The following is a 21820-nucleotide window of genomic DNA, read 5'->3' on the forward strand; positions in this document are numbered from 1 at the left end:
CTATGTAACTAATGCACTAAATGTGATCCCATCAATGACTCTTTGTAAAAGCAAAACTACAATGTTCTGATCAGTGATTACTTTAAGGTTGTGGCATCAGGTGGGGCATATAGCCACCCTCTTTTTGGGGAAAGCACATATGAAAAAGACATGCAAGAGTTAGATAAAGGAACATGAAGTGTATGGTGGTGTATGAAACAGACATTTCAGAAAAAACAATATAGGATGTTGAAAAGCTTTGGCATTCTAGTTGTTAAGTTAGTATGCTTACACTAGCATACACAGAAGATAAGGCAGCAGTACTCAGTCAGAGTAATTAAGTAGGACTACTGAACACAATAGGGATGTACTTCAGCTGCATGAAGAGTGATACGTGGTAATGTCCAGAAAAGCCTGAGGATGGTGTAATGATAACACTGGGAGCAATGTTTAGTTTGTGAAATACTGAGTGCCGGTGCCCACAGCTCTTCTCAGATGATTGTGGCCGGTACAATTAAAAGTTGGTGGTAATACCAAGGCCGGTTGTCCTAAAACTTTTGATGCCTCTTTGTTCTACTACCAGACCTATACCTGCCCATTTATCTCACTCTTGCCTCTCATGCTTTCCCCCTTTGTGATGTTGTTCCAGCTTTTTCTTTCTTTATTTATGCTCATTGTTTGTTTTTCTCTCTGTAGCTCTTATGAAATGACTGATGCTTAAAAATAAGTGTCAGTTCCCAAAAATGAATCCTGGTGCCCCCAGTGGCAACCACTGGCTCAAATTCAGCACTGACTGGTAGAAGGGTAAGCTAACTTTGCATATCAGACAACTATCATGGGGCAAGGAATAATTGAGTAAAAAGAGCTCTCAAAAAGCAAATGTTCTGCGGCATACTGCCCTGACACAGAACATTATGGCATGTCATAATGTTAAGGATGACACACAGCAGTGTTATAGCTTAGGGGCACAGATTTGCTAATCATTCACATTCATGATAAATTGTGCGAATAACATACAATGTAGGAATTATTTCATATAGTGATATTTTGCCTGTAATTGCATTGCACTTCCTACTGGCTTGGCTGATTAATTCATTCCATGAGTTGCGCTTGTTGTCTTAAGATTTATGTGGTTGTTTACATGTTTACATGGTACATTCATGTTGGGAGCTTGTAATACTAAAGCAGCTCATAAAGATTCATCCAAATCCTGTCTTGTTTGGAAATACAATTTCTGAATATCAACTGTTTTGTAATACAAGGAATGTTGTCAACAAAAATAATTGTCATATCTTTTTATTTTCTTTGGCTACAAAGTTGAAATGCTAACACTCTAAAGAAGGGCTCAAGATTGAGCCCGAAATGCAAAGGGGACTGGAGTGTAAAGACCCACAGTGACTAAGGGCATTGAATTAATTGTATAAAGATACATTTATTAATATTAAAGAAACATCCACAAATCATGAGGAGGTGTGAAGCGTTAGTTGATATATATATATATATATGTTCGATGGCATGTGTAGCTGCAAATACACATGCTTTGCACATTCCGCCATCTAGTGTTGGGCTCGGAGTGTTACAAGTTGTTTTTCTTCAAAGAAGTCTTTTCGAGTCACAAGATCGAGGGACTCCTCCCATTTCGGCTCCATTGCGCATGGGCGTCGACTCCATCTTAGATTGTTTTCTTTCCGCCATCGGGTTCGGACGTGTTCCTTTTCGCTCCGCGCTTCGGTTCGGAAAGTTCGGTATCGGGTTAGCTACAACAGATCGACACTGAATTCGGAAGAGCTCCGGCAACCCTTTGGGGTTTTCGATTCCCCGCCGGGGCCTGGTCGGCCCGACCGCGTGCGTCTTCAAGGCTAATGGAACGGACCCCATTCCGCTTCTGCCCCGAATGCCACAACAAGTATCCTTACACAGATCAGCATCTGGTCTGTAATTTGTGTTTGTCGCCAGAACACAAAGAGGATACCTGTGAAGCCTGTCGAGCATTTCGGTCCAGAAAGACTTTAAGGGACCGAAGAGCAAGAAGATTACAGATGGCGTCGGTGCCGACAGGACTAAAACACATGGAGGAAGAAGAGGAAGCCTTCTCCATCGAGGATTCAGACTCGGAAGAGGTCGATCCTGAACAGACGCCGAAAACCGTGAGTAAGACGTCGATACACAAGACTCACGTAAAAACCAGTAAAGCCCAGGGGACGCCACCGCCAACAGGCCATGGCTTAACCCAAAAAATAGGTGACCGGGCATCAGCACCGAAAAAGGGCATGCATGTGTCGAAGTCATCCGACTCCGGTCGAGATACCGGCACAGAGCAGACTCGACCCCGAGACACCGGGTCAGAGCAGACTCGACGCCGGGTCAGGGCAATCTCGGCACTGAGAGAGCGGCACCGAACCAAGTCGGCACCGAGAAATTTGTACGCCAAAGAGCAAAAAAGTGTTGTTGGAACCGAAAAAAGCAGCCGAAAAGGTTTCGATACCGAAACATCCGGCCTCTGAACCAAAATCAAGTTCCTACACAGAGGAACAAGGCCTGTCCTCACAAATGAAAACACATAGATTTGGACAGGAACTGGAAACAATGGAGCCAGACTACACCCAAAGAAGGCTCCACATCCAAAAGGAAACGGGGAAGATCAGCACTCTCCCTCCGATTCGAATGAAACGCAAACTTGCCTTCCAGGAGAAAGACAAGCAGCAACAGGCAAAGGTGGCTAAACAAGTAACCCCGCCACTGTCTCCACAACGCTCTCCGCAACCATCACCGGTAGCCTCTCCACCAATGATGCAATCCCCAACTCATACAGGGATGAGTCAGGATGATCCAGACGCGTGGGATCTTTATGATGCGCCAGTGTCAGATAACAGTCCTCACCACGAGAAGATAGTACAGCCTACGCACAGGTGGTGTCAAGGGCAGCGGCGTTTCATAATGTCAGCCTTCATGCAGAGCCAATTGAAGACGACTTTCTATTTAATACACTGTCGTCCACACACAGCCAGTACCAGAGTCTCCCCATGCTACCTAGAATGCTAAAACACTCCAAACAAGTGTTTGAGGAGCCTGTAAAAGGAAGGCCATTACTCCAAGAGTGGAGAAAAAATATAAACCGCCACCAACAGACCCCATGTACATCACACAACAGTTAACACCGGACTCAGTGGTAGTAGGGGCAACTCGCAAGAGGGCGAACTCACACACTTCAGGAGATGCACCACCTCCAGATAAAGAGAGTCGTAAGTTCGACGCGGCAGGGAAAAGGGTGGTGGCACAGGCAGCAAACCAGTGGCGTATTGCAAACTCACAGGCTTTGTTGGCCAGATACGATAGGGCTCATTGGGACGAAATGCAACACTTTATAGAACATTTACCGAAGGAGTTCCAAAAGAGAGCACAGCAAGTGGTGGAAGAAGGACAGATTATCTCAAACAATCAGATACGGTCAGCAATGGGTGCAGCAGACACAGCTGCTAGAACTGTGAACACAGCAGTGACAATAAGGAGACATGCATGGCTGCGTACATCAGGATTCAAGCCGGAAATACAACAAGCCGTGCTGAATATGCCATTTAACGGACAGCAGTTGTTTGGGCCGGAGGTGGACACTGCCATCGAAAAGCTTAAAAAGGACACTGATATGGCCAAAGCCATGGGTGCACTTTACTCCCCACAGAGCAGAGGCACATTTCGTAAAACACAGTTTTGAGGGGGGTTTCGAGGACAAAGCACGGAACCCACACCCTCACAAACAAGGCCCACTTATCAGAGCCAATATCAGCGGGGACGTTTTCGGGGACAATATAGAGGGGGACAGTTCCAAAAAAGTAGAGGGAAGTTCCAAAGTCCCAAAACTCCACAAAACAAGCAGTGACTTACACGTCACAAATCCCCAACACATAACACCTGTGGGGGGGAGGCTAACCAAGTTCTACAAACAATGGGAGGAAATAACAACAGATACTTGGGTACTAGCAATTATCCAGCATGGTTATTGCATAGAATTTCTCAATTTCCCTCCAAATGTCCCACCGAAAACACACAATATGTCAAAACAACACACAGATCTTCTACAACTGGAGGTCCAGGCGTTGTTACAAAAAGAAGCAATAGAATTAGTACCAATTCATCAGAAAGGAACAGGAGTTTACTCTCTGTACTTTCTCATACCCAAAAAGGACAAAACTCTAAGACCTATATTAGATCTCAGAATGTTAAATACCTACATCAAATCAGATCACTTTCATATGGTGACATTACAGGACGTAATCCCATTGCTCAAACAACAAGACTACATGACAACACTAGAGCTAAAGGATGCATACTTCATATACCGATACATCCTTCACACAGAAAGCACCTAAGGTTTGTATTCCAAGGGGTACATTACCAATTCAGAGTGTTGCCATTTGGGATAACAACTGCGCCAAGAGTTTTTACAAAATGCCTGGCAGTAGTAGCTGCGCATATCAGAAGACAGCAAATACACGTGTTCCCATACCTAGACGATTGATTAATCAAAACCCACACGCAAGAACAGTGTTCACAACACACAAAGTATATCATCGAAACCCTCCACAAACTAGGTTTCTCACTCAACTGCACAAAGTCACACCTTCAGCCGTGACAAACACAGTAATACTTAGGGGCGACAATCAACACAACAAAAGGGGTTGCCACTCCAAGTCAACAAAGGGTACAAGCATTTCACAATGTAATACAGGCCATGTATCCAAAACAAAGAATACAGGTAAAGATGGTGATGAAACTACTAGGCATGATGTTCTCATGCATAGCCATTGTCCCAAACGCCAGATTGCACATGCGGCCCTTAAAACAGAGCCTAGCATCACAATGGTCACAGGCACAGGGTCAACTTCTAGATCTAGTGTTGATAGACCGCCAAACATACACCTCGCTTCTATGGTGGAACAATATAAATTTAAACCAAGGGCGGCCTTTCCAAGACCCAGTGCCTCAATACGTAATAACTACAGATGCCTCCATGATAGGATGAGGAGCACACCTCAATCAACACAGCATCCAGGGACAATGGGACACTCAGCAAAGACAGTTTCACATAAATCACTTAGAACTACTGGCAGTATTTCTAGCGTTGAAAGCATTTCAACCCATAATAAGCCACAAACACATCCTTGTCAAAACAGACAACATGACAACGATGTATTATTTGAACAAACAGGGAGGAACACACTCAACATAGTTGTGTCTCCTGGCACAGAGAATATGGCATTGGGCGATTCACAACCACATTCTCCTAATAGCACAGTTTATTCCATGGATTCAGAATCAGTTAGCAGACAATCTTTCTCGGGATCACCAACAGATCCACGAATGGGAGATTCACCCCCAAATACTAAACACTTACTTCCAAAGATGGGGAACACCACAAATAGACCTATTTGCAACAGAAGAAAACGCAAAATGCCAAAACTTCGCATCCAGATACCCACAGGATCAGTCTCAGGGCAATGCGTTATGGATGAGTTGGTCAGGGATATTTGCATACGCTTTTCCCCCTCTCCCACTCCTTCCATATCTGGTAACAAATTGAGTCAAAACAAACTCAAACTCATACTAATAGCACCAACTTGGGCAAGACAACCTTGGTACACAACACTACTAGACCTCTCAGTAGTGCCTCATGTCAAACTACCAAACAAACCAGATCTGTTAACTCAACACAAACAACAGATCAGACACCCAAATCCAGCATCGCTGAATCTAGCAATTTGGCTCCTGAAATCTTAGAATTCGGACACTTAGACTTTACACAGGAATGCATGGAGGTCATAAAACAAGCTTGGAAACCAACAATTAGACATTGCTATGCAAATAAGTGGAAAAGATTTGTTTATTTTTGCCATAACAATCAAATCCGCCCATTACATGCATCTGCTAAAGACATTGTAAGCTACCTACTACATTTGCAAAAGTCAAAGCTAGCTTTTTCATCCATTAAAATACATCTTACCGCAATTTCAGCGTATCTGCAATTTACGCACTCAACTTCATTATTTAGGATACCAGTCATAAAAGCGTTTATGGAAGGCCTGAAGAGAATTATACCACCAAGAACACCACCAGTTCCTTTGTGGAACCTCAACATTGTCTTAACTCGACTCATGGGTCCACCTTTCGAACCTATGCACTCATGTGAAATGCAATACTTAACATGGAAAGTTGCATTTCTAATTGCTATCACATCGCTAAGAAGAGTAAGTGAGATACAAGCATTTACCATACAAGAACCATTTATTCAGATACACAAGCATAAAGTAGTATTATGAACAAATCCTAAATTCTTACCAAAAGTCATATCACCGTTCCACTTTAATCAAACAGTAGAACTACTAGTGTTCTTCCCACAGCCAGATTCGGTAGCTGAAAGAGCACTACATACATTAGACATCAAAAGAGCGTTAATGTACTACATTGACAGAACAAAACAAATTCGGAAAACAAAACAATTATTTATTGCTTTCCAAAAACCTCATACAGGAAATCCAATTTCAAAACAAGGCATTGCTAGATGGATAGTTAAGTGCATTCAAACTTGTTATCTCAAAGCAAAAAGAGAACTGCCTATTACACCAAAGGCACACTCGACTAGAAAGAAAGGTGCTACCATGGCCTTTCTAGGAAATATTCCAATGACTGAAATATGTAAGGCAGCCACATGGTCTACGCCTCATACGTTTACCAAACACTACTGCGTGGATGTGTTAACGGCACAACAAGCCACAGTAGGCCAAGCAGTACTACGAACATTGCTTCAAACAACTTCAACTCCTACATGCTGAACCACCGCTTTTGGGGAGATAACTGCTTACTAGTCTATGCAAAGCATGTGTATCTGCAGCTACACATGCCATCGAACGGAAAATGTCACTTACCCAGTGTACATCTGTTCGTGGCATTAGTCGCTGCAGATTCACATGCGCCCACCCGCCTCCCCGGGAGCCTGTAGCCGTTTCGAAGTTGATCTTGAACATTTGTAAATTTGTAAATATATCACTTTAAACTACATTATGTACATACATATTCACTCCATTGCATGGGCACTATTACTATAATACACAACTCCTACCTCACCCTCTGCGGGGAAAACAATCTAAGATGGAGTCGAAGCCCATGCGCAATGGAGCCGAAATGGGAGGAGTCCCTCAATCTTGTGACTCGAAAAGACTTCTTCGAAGAAAAACAACTTGTAACACTCCGAGCCCAACACTAGATGGCGGGATGTGCAAAGCATGTGAATCTGCAGCGACTAATGCCACGAACAGATGTACACTGGGTAAGTGACATTTTCCATATGTGCGCATATATATATATATTATATATTAGTTGCACAATAAAAAATTGTGTTTGTCTACATACTTGAGAGTCCGTCAGTTTTTGATATTTCAAAAACCTTTGTGTTTGTAATAGGAACTTGTGTCTTTGACATCACCAGCACGTCAGATGAACATGACATATTGCTATGAAGACATATATATATATATATATATATATATATATATATCCAAAAAACAAACAAAGTGCAGGAGCCCCGATTCCATGTAAGCCACACGTTTATTTCTCAATAATACTGGCAGCAGAGATCACTTTCCTGACGCGTTTCGGCATTGTTGCCTTGTTCACAGGTGATTGCAAGTTACCATAGGTGCTTAAATATCATTCAGTCACGTGCCAATTAGCATATAATACTTCAATGTCCATAATGCATCCTTATAGTCTTTAAAACAATGGTGTAGTCTTCAGTATTGCTTAATAGCGTTATTTCACCACAGTTTCTAATTGCATATTGAAAGGTGCCAAATATTCCTGTTCATAAAGTGGCCACGTGCACTCCATTATATATGATTTTTAGCAACTCGCATTTCTTTATACTCACTGCCATGAATAGTCTCTTTAACAAGTGGAGAACAGGAACGTGAAAACGAGGTGAATCCCTCTTACTTCGCCCTTTCTCACCTCTGTAAACATTATAATAGGTTAAATCCTTTTCTTTCTTTAACAGAAGCGAGCGAGTCATGCCCCCTAAGTAAATAGTCCATACTGCAAACTCCGTTAAAGAGGGCCTCCAACTCTGCAGGGCGGCTCCACAACACGGGAACGGAGAATCCCGTGAAATTGATCCAAAAAACAAACAAAGTGCAGGAGCCCCGATTCCATGTAAGCCACACGTTTATTTCTCAATAATACTGGCAGCAGAGATCACTTTCCTGACGCGTTTCGGCATTGTTGCCTTGTTCACAGGTGATTGCAAGTTACCATAGGTGCTTAAATATCATTCAGTCACGTGCCAATTAGCATATAATACTTCAATGTCCATAATGCATCCTTATAGTCTTTAAAACAATGGTGTAGTCTTCAGTATTGCTTAATAGCGTTATTTCACCACAGTTTCTAATTGCATATTGAAAGGTGCCAAATATTCCTGTTCATAAAGTGGCCACGTGCACTCCATTATATATGATTTTTAGCAACTCGCATTTCTTTATACTCACTGCCATGAATAGTCTCTTTAACAAGTGGAGAACAGGAACGTGAAAACGAGGTGAATCCCTCTTACTTCGCCCTTTCTCACCTCTGTAAACATTATAATAGGTTAAATCCTTTTCTTTCTTTAACAGAAGCGAGCGAGTCATGCCCCCTAAGTAAATAGTCCATACTGCAAACTCCGTTAAAGAGGGCCTCCAACTCTGCAGGGCGGCTCCACAACACGGGAACGGAGAATCCCGTGAAATTGATCCAAAAAACAAACAAAGTGCAGGAGCCCCGATTCCATGTAAGCCACACGTTTATTTCTCAATAATACTGGCAGCAGAGATCACTTTCCTGACGCGTTGACAGGAATATTTGGCACCTTTCAATATGCAATTAGAAACTGTGGTGAAATAACGCTATTAAGCAATACTGAAGACTACACCATTGTTTTAAAGACTATAAGGATGCATTATGGACATTGAAGTATTATATGCTAATTGGCACGTGACTGAATGATATTTAAGCACCTATGGTAACTTGCAATCACCTGTGAACAAGGCAACAATGCCGAAACGCGTCAGGAAAGTGATCTCTGCTGCCGGTATTATTGAGAAATAAACGTGTGGCTTACATGGAATCGGGGCTCCTGCACTTTGTTTGTTTTTTGGATCAATTTCACGGGATTCTCCGTTCCCGTGTTGTGGAGCCGCCCTGCAGAGTTGGAGGCCCTCTTTAACGGAGTTTGCAGTATGGAATATATATATATATATATATATATATATATATGTATATATATATATATGTATATATATATTGGCATGGGCAGTGCAGGGGCTCCCATGCACAGCCCCGTCACGCATTATACTGCCCGAATTACTGCTGCACCCGCTGCACTGCCACTTTGGTGTCAATGTTAAGGCCCTCTCCTCCGCAGGTCCGGCGGGTGGAAACACTGTTTCTGCCCACCGGCCCTGCAGTGAACTTGGAATAGGGCCGGCGGTGTCCTGACGGCACTAGCAGTCAGGTGACGGAAATGACCACCTTAGTACTGTAAGAAGTATTTTTATTTGAGTTGTTTAAAAATATATAAATGATTAGGTTACGTCTATATATAATCAATCATTACAATAATCTGCTCATAATATACTTTGCATTTTCATTAGATGTAAAGGTTTTTCATGTATACATTTTTTATATATCTATATTTTTATGTTCAGTATTGTGACATGTGACCCTTTCTTCTAAGACACTAAGGGCCAGATGTAGCAAAAATAAAAATTGCGACTCGCATTTTGCAAGGTGATGCGACTCGCAAAATGCGAGTCGCAAATTGGAATGTCAGAAACAAAAGCGATCCGATTTTGCGACTCGCAGCCGGACTCGCAACGCTGTGTGCGAGTCCGCAGTTTGCGAGTGTGCAAAAAACGAACTCGCAATTAGCGAGTGGGTGTCGCAAATTGCGATTACCTTCAAAATTGCTTGCAGGTGCAGCAGAACACTCCAGAAAGCATACCAGAACACTCTGGAAACACTTCCTGGCACATGATGATGACATCACAGCCAGGAAGTTAACAAATACACCTGGGAGGAGGGCTCAACAGTGAGCAGTGTCTCTGCCACTGACAGTAGGGTGCTGAGGAGTGGCAGGCACAGCACCATGGACGCAGCAGGGACCAGCCAGGCTGGCAGGAGGGGCAGGAGATCATAGATAACAGCCAGGACACATTAATGTGGCACATGGCGTTAATGTGCCACATGACTGGTTGGCATTTTCCTGCCCATGGACAATTTCAACTTGTATATAGTTTCTTCATGACATTAATAAAACAGTTATTTTTGTTCCACTTAACAAATGGTTAATAGGTGAGTATGGTGGGAGTTGACACTTACCGTCCAAAATATTGCGTTGCAATGTGGTCCCGTCTCAGTCTGCCTTGATTAGCTAGACTCCTATCCCCATGATGGCGATGTGGTTGTTCTTGCTCTTCATCATCAGGATCTGGGTCTGCAGGGGTGAAAGGTAGCCCACGTCGGGTGGCTATGTTGTGGAGGATGGCGCATGCGACCACAATTTTGAAAGCGGTAATGGGGGTGTATTGGAGGGCGCCTCCACTGCGGTGGAGGCATCTGAATCTTGCCTTCAGCAGTCCGAAGGTGCGCTCGATCAGGTTCCTGGTCCTCTTATGCGCACTGTTGTATTGCCTCTCTGATTCAGTTCTGGGTGTTAAAAACGGAGTCATGATCCAAGGCCTGAGAGCATATGCACTGTCACCTGTTGGGCACAAAAGTACACGGTTAGGAAGTCCAGATTGTCATGCACAGTGACCTGTGTGTATGTCTGCAAGTGTCTGTGGCTCTACCTAGGAGGTAACCGTCTCCAAATTCCCCACGTTCCAGGCCTTGATGTATCCCACTATGCCTAAAAATGTATGAGTCATGGGTACTGCCAGGAAACTTAGCTACGATGTCCGTGATGACATAATGGGTATCACAAACAACCTGTATGTTGAGTGAGTGGGTACACTTCCTGTTGCGGAAAATGTGTTCCAGATTAGCAGGGGGGCATATTTGAATGTGTGTCCCATCTACACACCCTATGACATGAGGAAAGTGGGCAATGCGGTAAAAGTCCAGCTTGGTGCTGTTAATTTCTGCCTCATTCCTTGGTAAGTATATGAAGTGAGACATGTGCGTGACTAAGGCATCTAGGAATGCCCTGAGGAACCTTGACACTGCACTTTGGGATACCCCACCTGCCACGGCAATGACCCCCTGATAGCTCCCTGAGGCCAAGAGGTGCAGTGCGCATAGTACTTGCACATGCGTAGGGATGGCGCAGCCACGCAGAGTCTTGTGTTCTAGCTGTGGTTTCAGTAAATCTATTAATTCTAGAATGGCTGCGCTGCTAAGGCGGTATTTGTCATAGATCTCCTCTTCAGTTTGCTGAAAAAGAGTCTGCCTGGTTCTATATATCTTCTCCTGTCTGTGGCCCCTCCTCCTCCTCTGCTGGGCTGCGTAGACTCTCCTCCTCACTGCTATCAGGTATATCTCCGCCATCTTGAGTAACCCAGATGCCTTCTGGGTCCCCTTTTATACTTTGGTAATGGTTACCACCTGCTCTGAGTTAGTGGTAAATGGGACATGCAAACTGGGCTTTTTGCGACTAGTCGCAATTTGCGAGTTGCAATTGCATATGGGTTGCGACTCGCAAATTGCGACTTGCAATTTGCGGGTCGCAAAATGGGGTCGCACCGGATGCGACTCGCAAACGGGTCCCATCGCTTTTTGCGAGTCGGAAATTGGCTTTTTGCATCCCATTTCCGATTTTGCACTGTCGCAAATTGCGATTCGGACCGTTTGCGAGTCGCAATCGTTTGCTACATCTGGCCCTAAGAAACAACATGTCTAGGTAGGGTCCTATATTAGCCTCTCTTGTTTGTCCTTAATGGGCCTTCGCTGTTGAGTAATAACACAAACACATCTCCAAAAATTAGATGTTCTTTATTTAAGTATGTTTTTATATGTTTATGTTTTGGCATTATTCAATCTCAGACTATTTGAAATACAGAGCAATATCACAGCATCCAGTAATTGTTGTGTAGTTGAATAATCATATAACTAACATTGACAAAATAAAGGTGTTAGTATTTGGAGAAAAGTGTTACACATTCTCTGTAGCTGTATGCAGACACAATGCAGATACAGGATAATTTCCATTATTTTCAGTATTAATCGTTTCTATAGGAATGCATTTTTTTTGTCTATATGTATCAACTGCAAATGAAAACAGTTTGTTCACTTACTACATCAGTGCTGTTTTGGTGTTATTTAATGTCCTGTCTCTCCAATGCAATCCAGGTACATCTTATCATGTTACTATTTTATGGCTATGAACAACCAGTTCATGCTATTGGGGCTTGGTAAGCTGCACCAGAATTGAATTAAACATTTTAAAACATTCCTTTAACATTACAAAATTGATGAAGCTACAGGCTTTAAGAGTTGAACTTTGAGATTGCAGTTTAGTTTTCATTGGCCAGCTATTACTTTGTACTCTTTGAAATGGACTCAACAAATCAAATGTTGCTGTTTGCATGTCTCAATCAAAGCTAATACTGTGTAGCAAACATTGTTGCTTGTCTTTGGTTTATTTGGTTCTATTCCTTCAATTTTAGTGCCTTGTAAGAAGATAGAAAACTAATTATATGTAGTGATGCTATATAGTGATAATAATACACATCATGTTTATCTGGAGAACAAAAACTCTATGAAAGGAGTAGAAGGGCATACGACAGAAGAGGGAGAGAATACAACTGTTGTAGACCCTCGTCTGTGGAACTTCAGCAGGTGAATGTCACTGGAGAGATGGAATGTGCTTTCCAGCAGCAGGGTGAAATCTTTAAAGAACCGAGTTTACATTTCTTTAGCAGTTTATTAGGAAGGACACCTTCACCTCTCATGACACAATAGATTTACCATAAGCTCTAAGTGGTGACTGTGAATACCACAGGCCTTACCAAGACACTCACTCCAAGTCAGAAGGACAGGAGACAGCAGGGTGACACACTGCAGGTAAATGCCACATGGAACATCAGTGAGATGAAATGTCATATAAATGAATGTAATATGAATGGAGATGCAAATAAGAGAACCAGGAACCTTACCTTAGGAGCCGTATTGCTTGCCGCTAAGTAATTCCAGTTGCTTGTAGTTAGTGGTGCCCTGGAAGTGCCCATCCCATCCTGTAGCCTGGGAGGGGAACTCTGATTGGTCCTTATGCTCTGCCAGTATCTATTCCTCAGTCCCAGCACCATAGACCTATCCTCTACTTTCTTACACTCGCCCTGTTTTTGTCTCTTTATTTGTACTTTTCTCAGTATAACTCCCAGATTCCTTGTGAAGTACCACTGCAAATCTGGAAGGCTCCTACCTCCCTAAAAGTCGAGGTTCCCTTGGTGGCCCATCAACCAAGGAGCCAATAGGTTAGAGTAATGGTCATGCTGCAATATTGAATGAAGAGTGACTATCACTCATTTTCCATACCTCTGTCTACCTCTGTCTGATGTATGACGTACAGTGGACATGTGTAAGGACAGGTAATAATGGTCTAGGTGGCCAGGGAGCAAATTCCCTGATAACGTGACCATGATTTTGTTATCAAGAAACTCCTGCTTTGGCAGTTTTGTTTCTTGAAAACAATAAACATTTGCAGAGTAGGTGCCTTAAACATTGCGCCCACTGTGAAAACCTCAGTGCTATGAATGGTTCAATCATTACTGCGGTTGCTCCCTTCAGGCACGTGAGGATCTCTCAGTATGGTTGATATTTCTTTACTATCTGACAAAACAATGGATAATTTGCCACTGTCTAAATGATTTTATGAGGATTGATCAGAATGGTGAATTAAAGATTTCATGGACTCTTTTAAAGTATCTGAGGTTTTATATGTTCGAGGAGTGGTGTGTTTTTGTCTCATGGAATATTGTTTTGCTGCATGTTTGAAGCAGTTACTTGTGTATTGTCAATGGTGCCTTTCTCTAGCTGTAGTTAATTAGCAGGTAGTGGGTGTATGAGTACAGATGTACTATGTCATGATCTTCTGGCAGCATAGTGTATTGTGTTTTCTACATTTAGTGTTCACCAGCACTATAACTTTCCAGTTCTGATATTTCATCATTTTGGATATTCTAATGCATGTTTGCATATATAACAATCTATTCTCTTATTATTATATGTTATTGCAGAATACCTGAACAGACATGAAGTTTGAATTTTCCAACAAACACGATTTTCTTCTAGTCTGCAGTGAAAGTGATTTTTGCCCTTATTGCCCAAAGAAAAGAAAATGCACAGAGCACCATCTTCTTACTAACCACTGGAAATGGGCAAGCTTTATTAATAGTGAATCTGAAGGTATTGTCATTTCTTAATGCATATGTAAAGTGCTATACAATTGTCATGTTTACAATGAATGTGCAGCATGGAGGACTAATATGTACATACATTTGTGTCCTGGAAATATTTTTGTGAATCACATAAATCCATTCTTCTCATCAAGTTCCATTTGTACATCAATTTATTTATGAAAGTTAAACAAAACCTAAACATTCTAATTCTAATCATTGCCTATTATTAGCTGTGGTTTGAATAAAACATGTTTCTCAAGCTAATTCTTGTTAAATAAACATGTTTTATGAAAAATGTATAAAGCATAAAATGTTCAACAGGGTCTTATATAGATATTTTGAGTTCCGGTAATATTTAAGATACACTCAGTTATCTGCCCCGTGGCTTAACCCATGACAGGTGAAACCAAAATTGTTTATTGAAGCCCCCCACCACGCCACGTCAAAAAATGGTAACAGATAGCATATAACAACTTTGTGCACCTGCATAAATAGTTCCTGCCAAGGAACTTTTTAAGTGCATATGTTTCACAAAAAGGTATTAAAGAACAGGATGCAAGTGTTATGTTTGTAGAGCCAGGTAAAATAAATTTGAGGAGGCCTCCTGCTTCTTAAGAGTTTTGTTTCCTACAGTAAAAATCTTGTGAATATAATCTGTGAGGTAGTACATATTTGTCTCTTATATCTCTTTAACTTTGATATTGTAATAATATGGAACTGCTGTAATAAACATGCAACTGTACATTTCTTTGTACTCTTGCATTAAATAATGTGTTATTGAGGTACATGTTGTTGAAGCCCCAGCCAACTCCCTCAAACATGACCCAGCTTACGATATTGGTGTAAGAGCCCAGTGCTGGCTTTAGGGTTGTGTGACTGGTGCCATCGTACCGGGAGCCAGGGTCAAGGAAGCGCCCACTCCATAACATGCTGATCCCAGATAAGAGCATCCTGGAGAGATGTTTATGTCATTTTTCAAGGGAGAATTACAAAGGCATGATAAGTCTGGTGGTAAATGCAGTTGATGGATAGATCTGGGATTGATCAAGGCACAGGTGTGGCTTATGAAAAAGTGCAGAAAGGTATTAGTGTTCCATCTTGAAAGCATAATGTGTGACATGCAGATCACACATTTCTATTTTATGTAGATAGCTCAGAGGTTAATAAGGCTACACAAAGTAGCACTATGTGCTACCTTATGTAAAGCAGCTATAGCATTCATTGTACATGGACGTTCTCATTCATTTAAAAATGGAATTTGACACTAATCCTCATCTATTAACTTTGATAGAAAGGGATTTGAAACAAAAGATTACACCTCCTTGAGGCTTAAATTTGGATAAAAGGTTTATTTTCTCCAAATGTTTTCAACTTTCCATGTGTGCTGCACCGTAGAGATCACATACAAAGTCATAGGATGTGAAACTTAGTTAAACAATAGAATTGTACGTTGGATGGATACCCTTCCATTTCAAAATCTATGCTTGACATCACACACCCACACCTTGCACTACAGTGCAAAAGTGTGTGCATTGGCGCGAGGCAGACAAATGTACGCCAGCACTACAGGGAAGGAGAGAAGAGCAACATTACTACAACTTAGGAGATATGGTGCTGTCCTGCTCTCTCTTTTTCAGGTGACCGACCACAGCAACGTTGGTTAATATATAGCTTAAAAATGTAGTTAATCTGTCCCTTCGTTTCGTCGGACAAAGCACCTTTTAGATCCACTTGCTTAAGTAACATTTTGTATTTATTGATTTATTCATGTGTATCACTCATTGTATCTTCATGTTTGTGATGCGAAGCAGTCTGACTATCTAAGATGGGAGGAGTAGCGCTATAAAATAAATAAATGTGGGAAAGGAGAAATGAGGGTCACCACTGGTGGGTGGTAGTGAGGGAATCTGTACAGAAGGGGGTCAACGGGGAGCGCTAACATAGATTGTTGCACTGAGTGCCCCCAATGCTAAGGCTGTCACTGTGAGACCCAGCAGCTCTCTTCTCTCCCTACCATGGTTATTTTTTTGGGTAGGAACTGACTGCACCACCCCAACTGCTTCCCCCAGACAATGGCACTGAGATACATTTTGATAGGTTGATGTTTTATTCACAATGTGGTTTTTCTTTTTCCTCTACAGATAAAAATATAATTCCATGTAATTGTCTACAGTTACAATCCAGCACATCTAGACGTCTTTGGCACTGTCCTGTCTGTCATATACTTATAACCCGTTTGTTAAACTTCAAAGGTCAGATGGATAAACAACATGGTATATTATTTGTTCTATCATATCAATTTCAAAGGTATAAAGACAAAATAAATTAACTTCTTTTTTGAGAGTTTTGACAGATCGAATGTATTGTAAATCTCATTGTTCTAAGATCATAGGCATGAAGGGAGTGTACGGTTACAAAATATCTAGAGTTTATTAACAAAAGTAATATACCAGTAATTCTTGGCACGTTTTAATAAAATCTCACTGCTGTCCTGACAATTTCACATTAAAATGAATTACAAAACATTCATTTGGTACAATGTTACTCATTTTCAGTACTTCTTTCTTTTAGGCTACAGAGTGGAAGAAAATCAGTAGTAGTAAAGATAAATTATTAACTTCATTTAATTGTTTTCCAACAATGTTTTATTAATGTTCTAATATGGAAAGCCACTAAATGCATTCATTATACAAGTGCATACAGTAATAATGCATGTGTTCAGATGCAAATTAATGTTTATGGCCATGTACATAAATGTTTAGCTTTCAAATAACATTATTATTCTACTTATTTTAGTGAAGGATATAAAGAAATCAAATCAACTACTTCAATTAATACAAGCTTCCAGTAAGAGAAATTAGGGTATTTCAAAAACAATATAGTGTAGTATTTGCAGTATAACGTTTGTAAGTCATTCAACACTCCGGCATTATCAACAAAATATTCACAACATTTTTACAATTCCAGTGTATTGTGTGGATTGCAAAAATGGAATATATTTCATGCCCCGTTGCAAAAGTGGACAAAGAGCACCAATTCATGTTCAAAAAACAATTACGAAACAACAATACAATTGTGAAATTGCTCAGTGTAGAGAATTTATGGCAATGTCTAGCCGCAGTGGACATCATGGACTCGAATGTAAACAACTTGGAATAGCCAAAAACGCAAAACCATTCCAATGCCCAAAAGAACTTCAAGAGTCATGACTAAGGCAAATGTTACAGAAAAATGTAATTTCTATAACACGAGAAAAAGAATGCAAAAAAATAATAGAATCAGCTCCCGAAGCAGGTGTTTGTGCAGTATTTCCAGTATTTCTTTCTGCGCATGGCTTTTCTGGGAGATTTGTTTATTTTTCTGTATACACTGGCAAACAGGACTACTGGTGTCTTTTCCTAAGGACTCGTGTTACTTTCGATTCAAAGTCAGGACAATGGCAGTGCCAATGTAAGGGCAGCCAAAAAGCATCCATATTCACTCACAGACATCTTTCAAAGTGATGGCCATTCCAAGAACGTCTTGAACTGTGTGAGTCCATTGAGTTTTCAAAACTGTCATCATTTGATATAGTGTCTTCCTCCTGTTCTAAAACTTTCTTGCCTGAGTTTGAAATGTCTCCTGCAGCACTCGTGGAAGTGAGGGAGTACCCTCCAAACAAAAAGCATATGAGGAAAATGGTGGAATACATGCACTCTCACAAGCGGATTCCAGAATATATTCCTGAGACACTAACCATGGAAGACCCAAAAATTCCACCAAAATTAATTCCAATAGAAATGCATATTCCTTACTGCCCTGGCCCCACACCGCCATCACTGCTTGAGCATAAATTAATCACAAAAAATGGAACAGTGCACGGCATGTACAGGATTCGTAAAGGTGAGTTTATGTTAACTGTGTTTAAATTCTAGTCACCTTCACACTTCATGCTGTTTCACTAATTCCTAATATGCCTTGCTTAAATAATAATTAGTAGACTAATTTTAGGAGTCATGAATTTTTCAGCTTTCATGAGTTTTTTAGCTGTGTAAGAATCACATGTGTTAATGTGCATTGTGCATTCATCAAAATAAGACACAAATGTATTTTTGTTGCTTTCCTATTTTTTAATCCCAGACCAATATATGATTACAAATTGGTAAACTTCGTAGTGTGTTCTAACCAAGTTCTCTCTCTTTTTTTATTTTTCCATGTGCAAGTGCTCTAATTCTTTATTTGTATGCAATGTGTGAATTGCTTCATAATCATTATCAATACCACAACTTCACAAACTGAGACTTTGTATTTTGATTTTAACAAACATGATTTCTTTTCTTTCAAGGTCACAATGAGATGCATGGAAATGGTGCATAATTACCCAAGATTATAATTGCCTCCAAATTTACTGTCATTGTGCAGTAAATCCAGTGGTTTCGAAGTGATGGTGCTGGTCAGTGACATGAGCTCACTAAAGTTATAGGCTGTTTAGAAAAAACATTCTGGTGAACAAATATGTCTAACAGATAATCAAAGTCCCTGCAGTAGGAAAGTGTGGTAAGTCCTTCGCATCCATCTTTGGAAATTTCTGAACCTATTGTGTATTTTGCGCCACATTTTTCTCATTATAATGATAAGTCATATACATATTGTATGGTATCTCATGTTGATTTTTAGTTAGTACATTATCCATCAAAATGGTGTAGTGATGCAAATTAGTCACCAAAAACAGCCAATAGGAAGGCAACTATGATTTTGTGTTGTAAGACCTTGTATTGGTTTATTTGAAGCTACTCATGGGAACTTTCATTGATCCAGTAAAAGGACTAACACAGATTCAAACAGATTACCAGGCTATGAATAATCTTTTGATAATAAATAGAGTAATTCTGTATCCCAGATGCTATTTCAGTCTTTTAAATTGTACAAGCGAAGTATCAATAGTGTTAACGTTTCATATTTTATAAGAACAGCAATAACATTGTGAAATCTGTTTCTTTCATGGTGTACCCATTGTGCAAAATGTTATTTTGGATCAAATACTCTTCACACTATTCATTACTATGATAGCACTGCAAATGCCGCATGCAGGTGTGCCCCGTCCTCCTTTTTGTTCACCACAGCAATGTTTCCATAGTAAGAAAGGCCTACCTGCCTTTGAAATCATACCCCTGGCCTCTGCTGCTAGCAACAGATAGGCACCCCCTGGACCAGACCCCACTTTAGGCAGGTCCATCAGGAAAACTAACAAAGGACCAAAGGAATGTATATCGTCAACCTGCACCAACCCTCAGGTGTGGCAGTCGAGGTAACCTTTCTATTCCATTTTCCTCCATCTTGGATGGAAGGAAAATATTAAATTAGGTTTAGGGTTATGCCCACTTCCCAAAGGAAGGGGGCACTTAGTGGGTGTAGTCACCCTAAGGTAGGTAGCCCATTGGCTAATACCAGGTATTACCTCTAACACCCCCTACATTTGGTATTTAGAGGGCAATCCTAGACCAAGAAACCAGATTGGATGGACACAAAAAGAAAAGGACTAAAAAAGACATCTGCACGAGAACTGAAGCCCTATCTGCAGAAGAAAAAGGTCCAACCCAGCCAACTGCAACAAGGACTCAACAGTCGCTCCTGTGTCGTCCTGAAAACACGTCCAGAGCACCTCCAGCCATCTGCAAATTACCACAACCCTCCCACTGAGTAAAAGCATCACTTCCTGCAACCTGAAGGCACCAAGACCCGTGAAGTCCGGTTCTGAGACCTGCTGCTGACCGATGACTGAGATGCAGTATCCACATCCAGTTTGAGGATTTACCTGGGCTGCACTGCACGAATACCTAGGGTACCAGACTCTTAAAAACACTAATTATGAGTCTGACAGTTACTTGACTGCTAGGCTCACGGTGTTGGTCGGCCAACCGCCAATGCGGTGGTCCGAGCGCCACATTATAATCACGGTGGTTAAGTTGCAGCGGACCGCCAGCACTGCCAGGATCAGAGATCCTGGCAGTGTGGTGGTTGCGACTGTCCTAGTCCTCCAGGACAGTGCAGCAAGCAGCACTGCTCTGGGGATTACGACCTCATTCTCCCCCAGCGATTTCTTAGTGGTAGCACCGTCATGAAAAGGCTGGTGGAGAATGGGTGCAGGGGGCCCAGGGTGGCCCCTGCACTGCCCATGCTATTAGCATGGACAGTGCAGGGGGCCCACTGTCCAGCACCATCGCAATGTTCACTGACTGCAACATTGCGATGGTGCTGGTGCAGCCTGCATCCTACAGCATTGTCGCCGGCTCGATTACGAGCCGGAGACAATGCTTGTAGGGTGTATTCTGCTGGGCTAGTGGGCGGAAACTTAGGTTTCCGTCCGCTGACCTAGCGGGAAACTCTTAATGGGCTCAGCGGGGAGGTAGCCACTATAGTGGCAACCTTCCTATCTGAAGTTCGGCTGATGGCCTAAACCGTCTGCCAAACTAGTAATAAGGCCCAGAGTCCTCCGCGGGCTCCAAAAGCACCAGGACTAAGCACCTGCCGAGTGATTTCAGGACAACCAAGACCCACCTCCTGAGGGGCCCAGCTGCCCTGTGAGCACCCTCCAAAGCTGCCTGCTCCTAGCCCCAGGTCCCCAAGATGCTCAACGTCTGGCTGACCAGTCCACACTACACACGGCCCTAGCAGTCCCGGCACCGACAACCCAGCTGTGCTGCTGTGGTCCTAAGCCCTTGCAACCTCCTCCCTCCAAGGAGACCCACTGGACTTACCTGTAAGTCCTCCTGTGCAGTGTATTTCCAAGTGGATCCCTTCTCCTTTGTGCGCCAGCTCCAAAATCTTCAACCGCTTCTCTCGCCTGATTCAGGAGCTGGTCAAACTTGTCCAGCCACACACTTGAAGCTGATCATGACCTTGTCCTACAAATAGAAGGTGAACCTTGTGAGACCATTGCCTGATTTTATATGCATTTTGCAATTTTTTTCCCATTGATTTCATTGGTGTGTAATTACGCATAAAAGTGCAACATTTTTGAAACTTTGCAAATTCATATGTAAAAAAGTACTTACCTTTGAACAAAGCTCTTGGTCTGAAAAATAAGAGGAAAATCGGTGTTATTTTTATAAAATTGGACTTGAGTGATTCTTTGAATGTGTGTATCACTCATTGATGCTGTGTGTATATTTAATGCTTAGCAAGACTGCTTGCATGCACTACCAGAGAAATAGAGCACTATGTTATCTATTTTTCACCCTCATTTACCAAAGTGGTGTTGCTTGGATTCATTACACAGTGCACATCATTTTAGTACACTATGTAGTGAGCCAGCCTCGTACAAAGTCTACTGAGGTGCAGTTATAGTGTAATGGCATGCAGTATTTAGCAGTGTAATGGGTCAAGAAATGTGAAAGAGAGTCAGTTGGTTTATAGTAAGGTGACACATTTGAGCAGCT

Source organism: Pleurodeles waltl, chromosome 6, assembly GCF_031143425.1.
Source record: "Pleurodeles waltl isolate 20211129_DDA chromosome 6, aPleWal1.hap1.20221129, whole genome shotgun sequence".
Lineage (NCBI taxonomy): Eukaryota > Metazoa > Chordata > Amphibia > Caudata > Salamandridae > Pleurodeles > Pleurodeles waltl.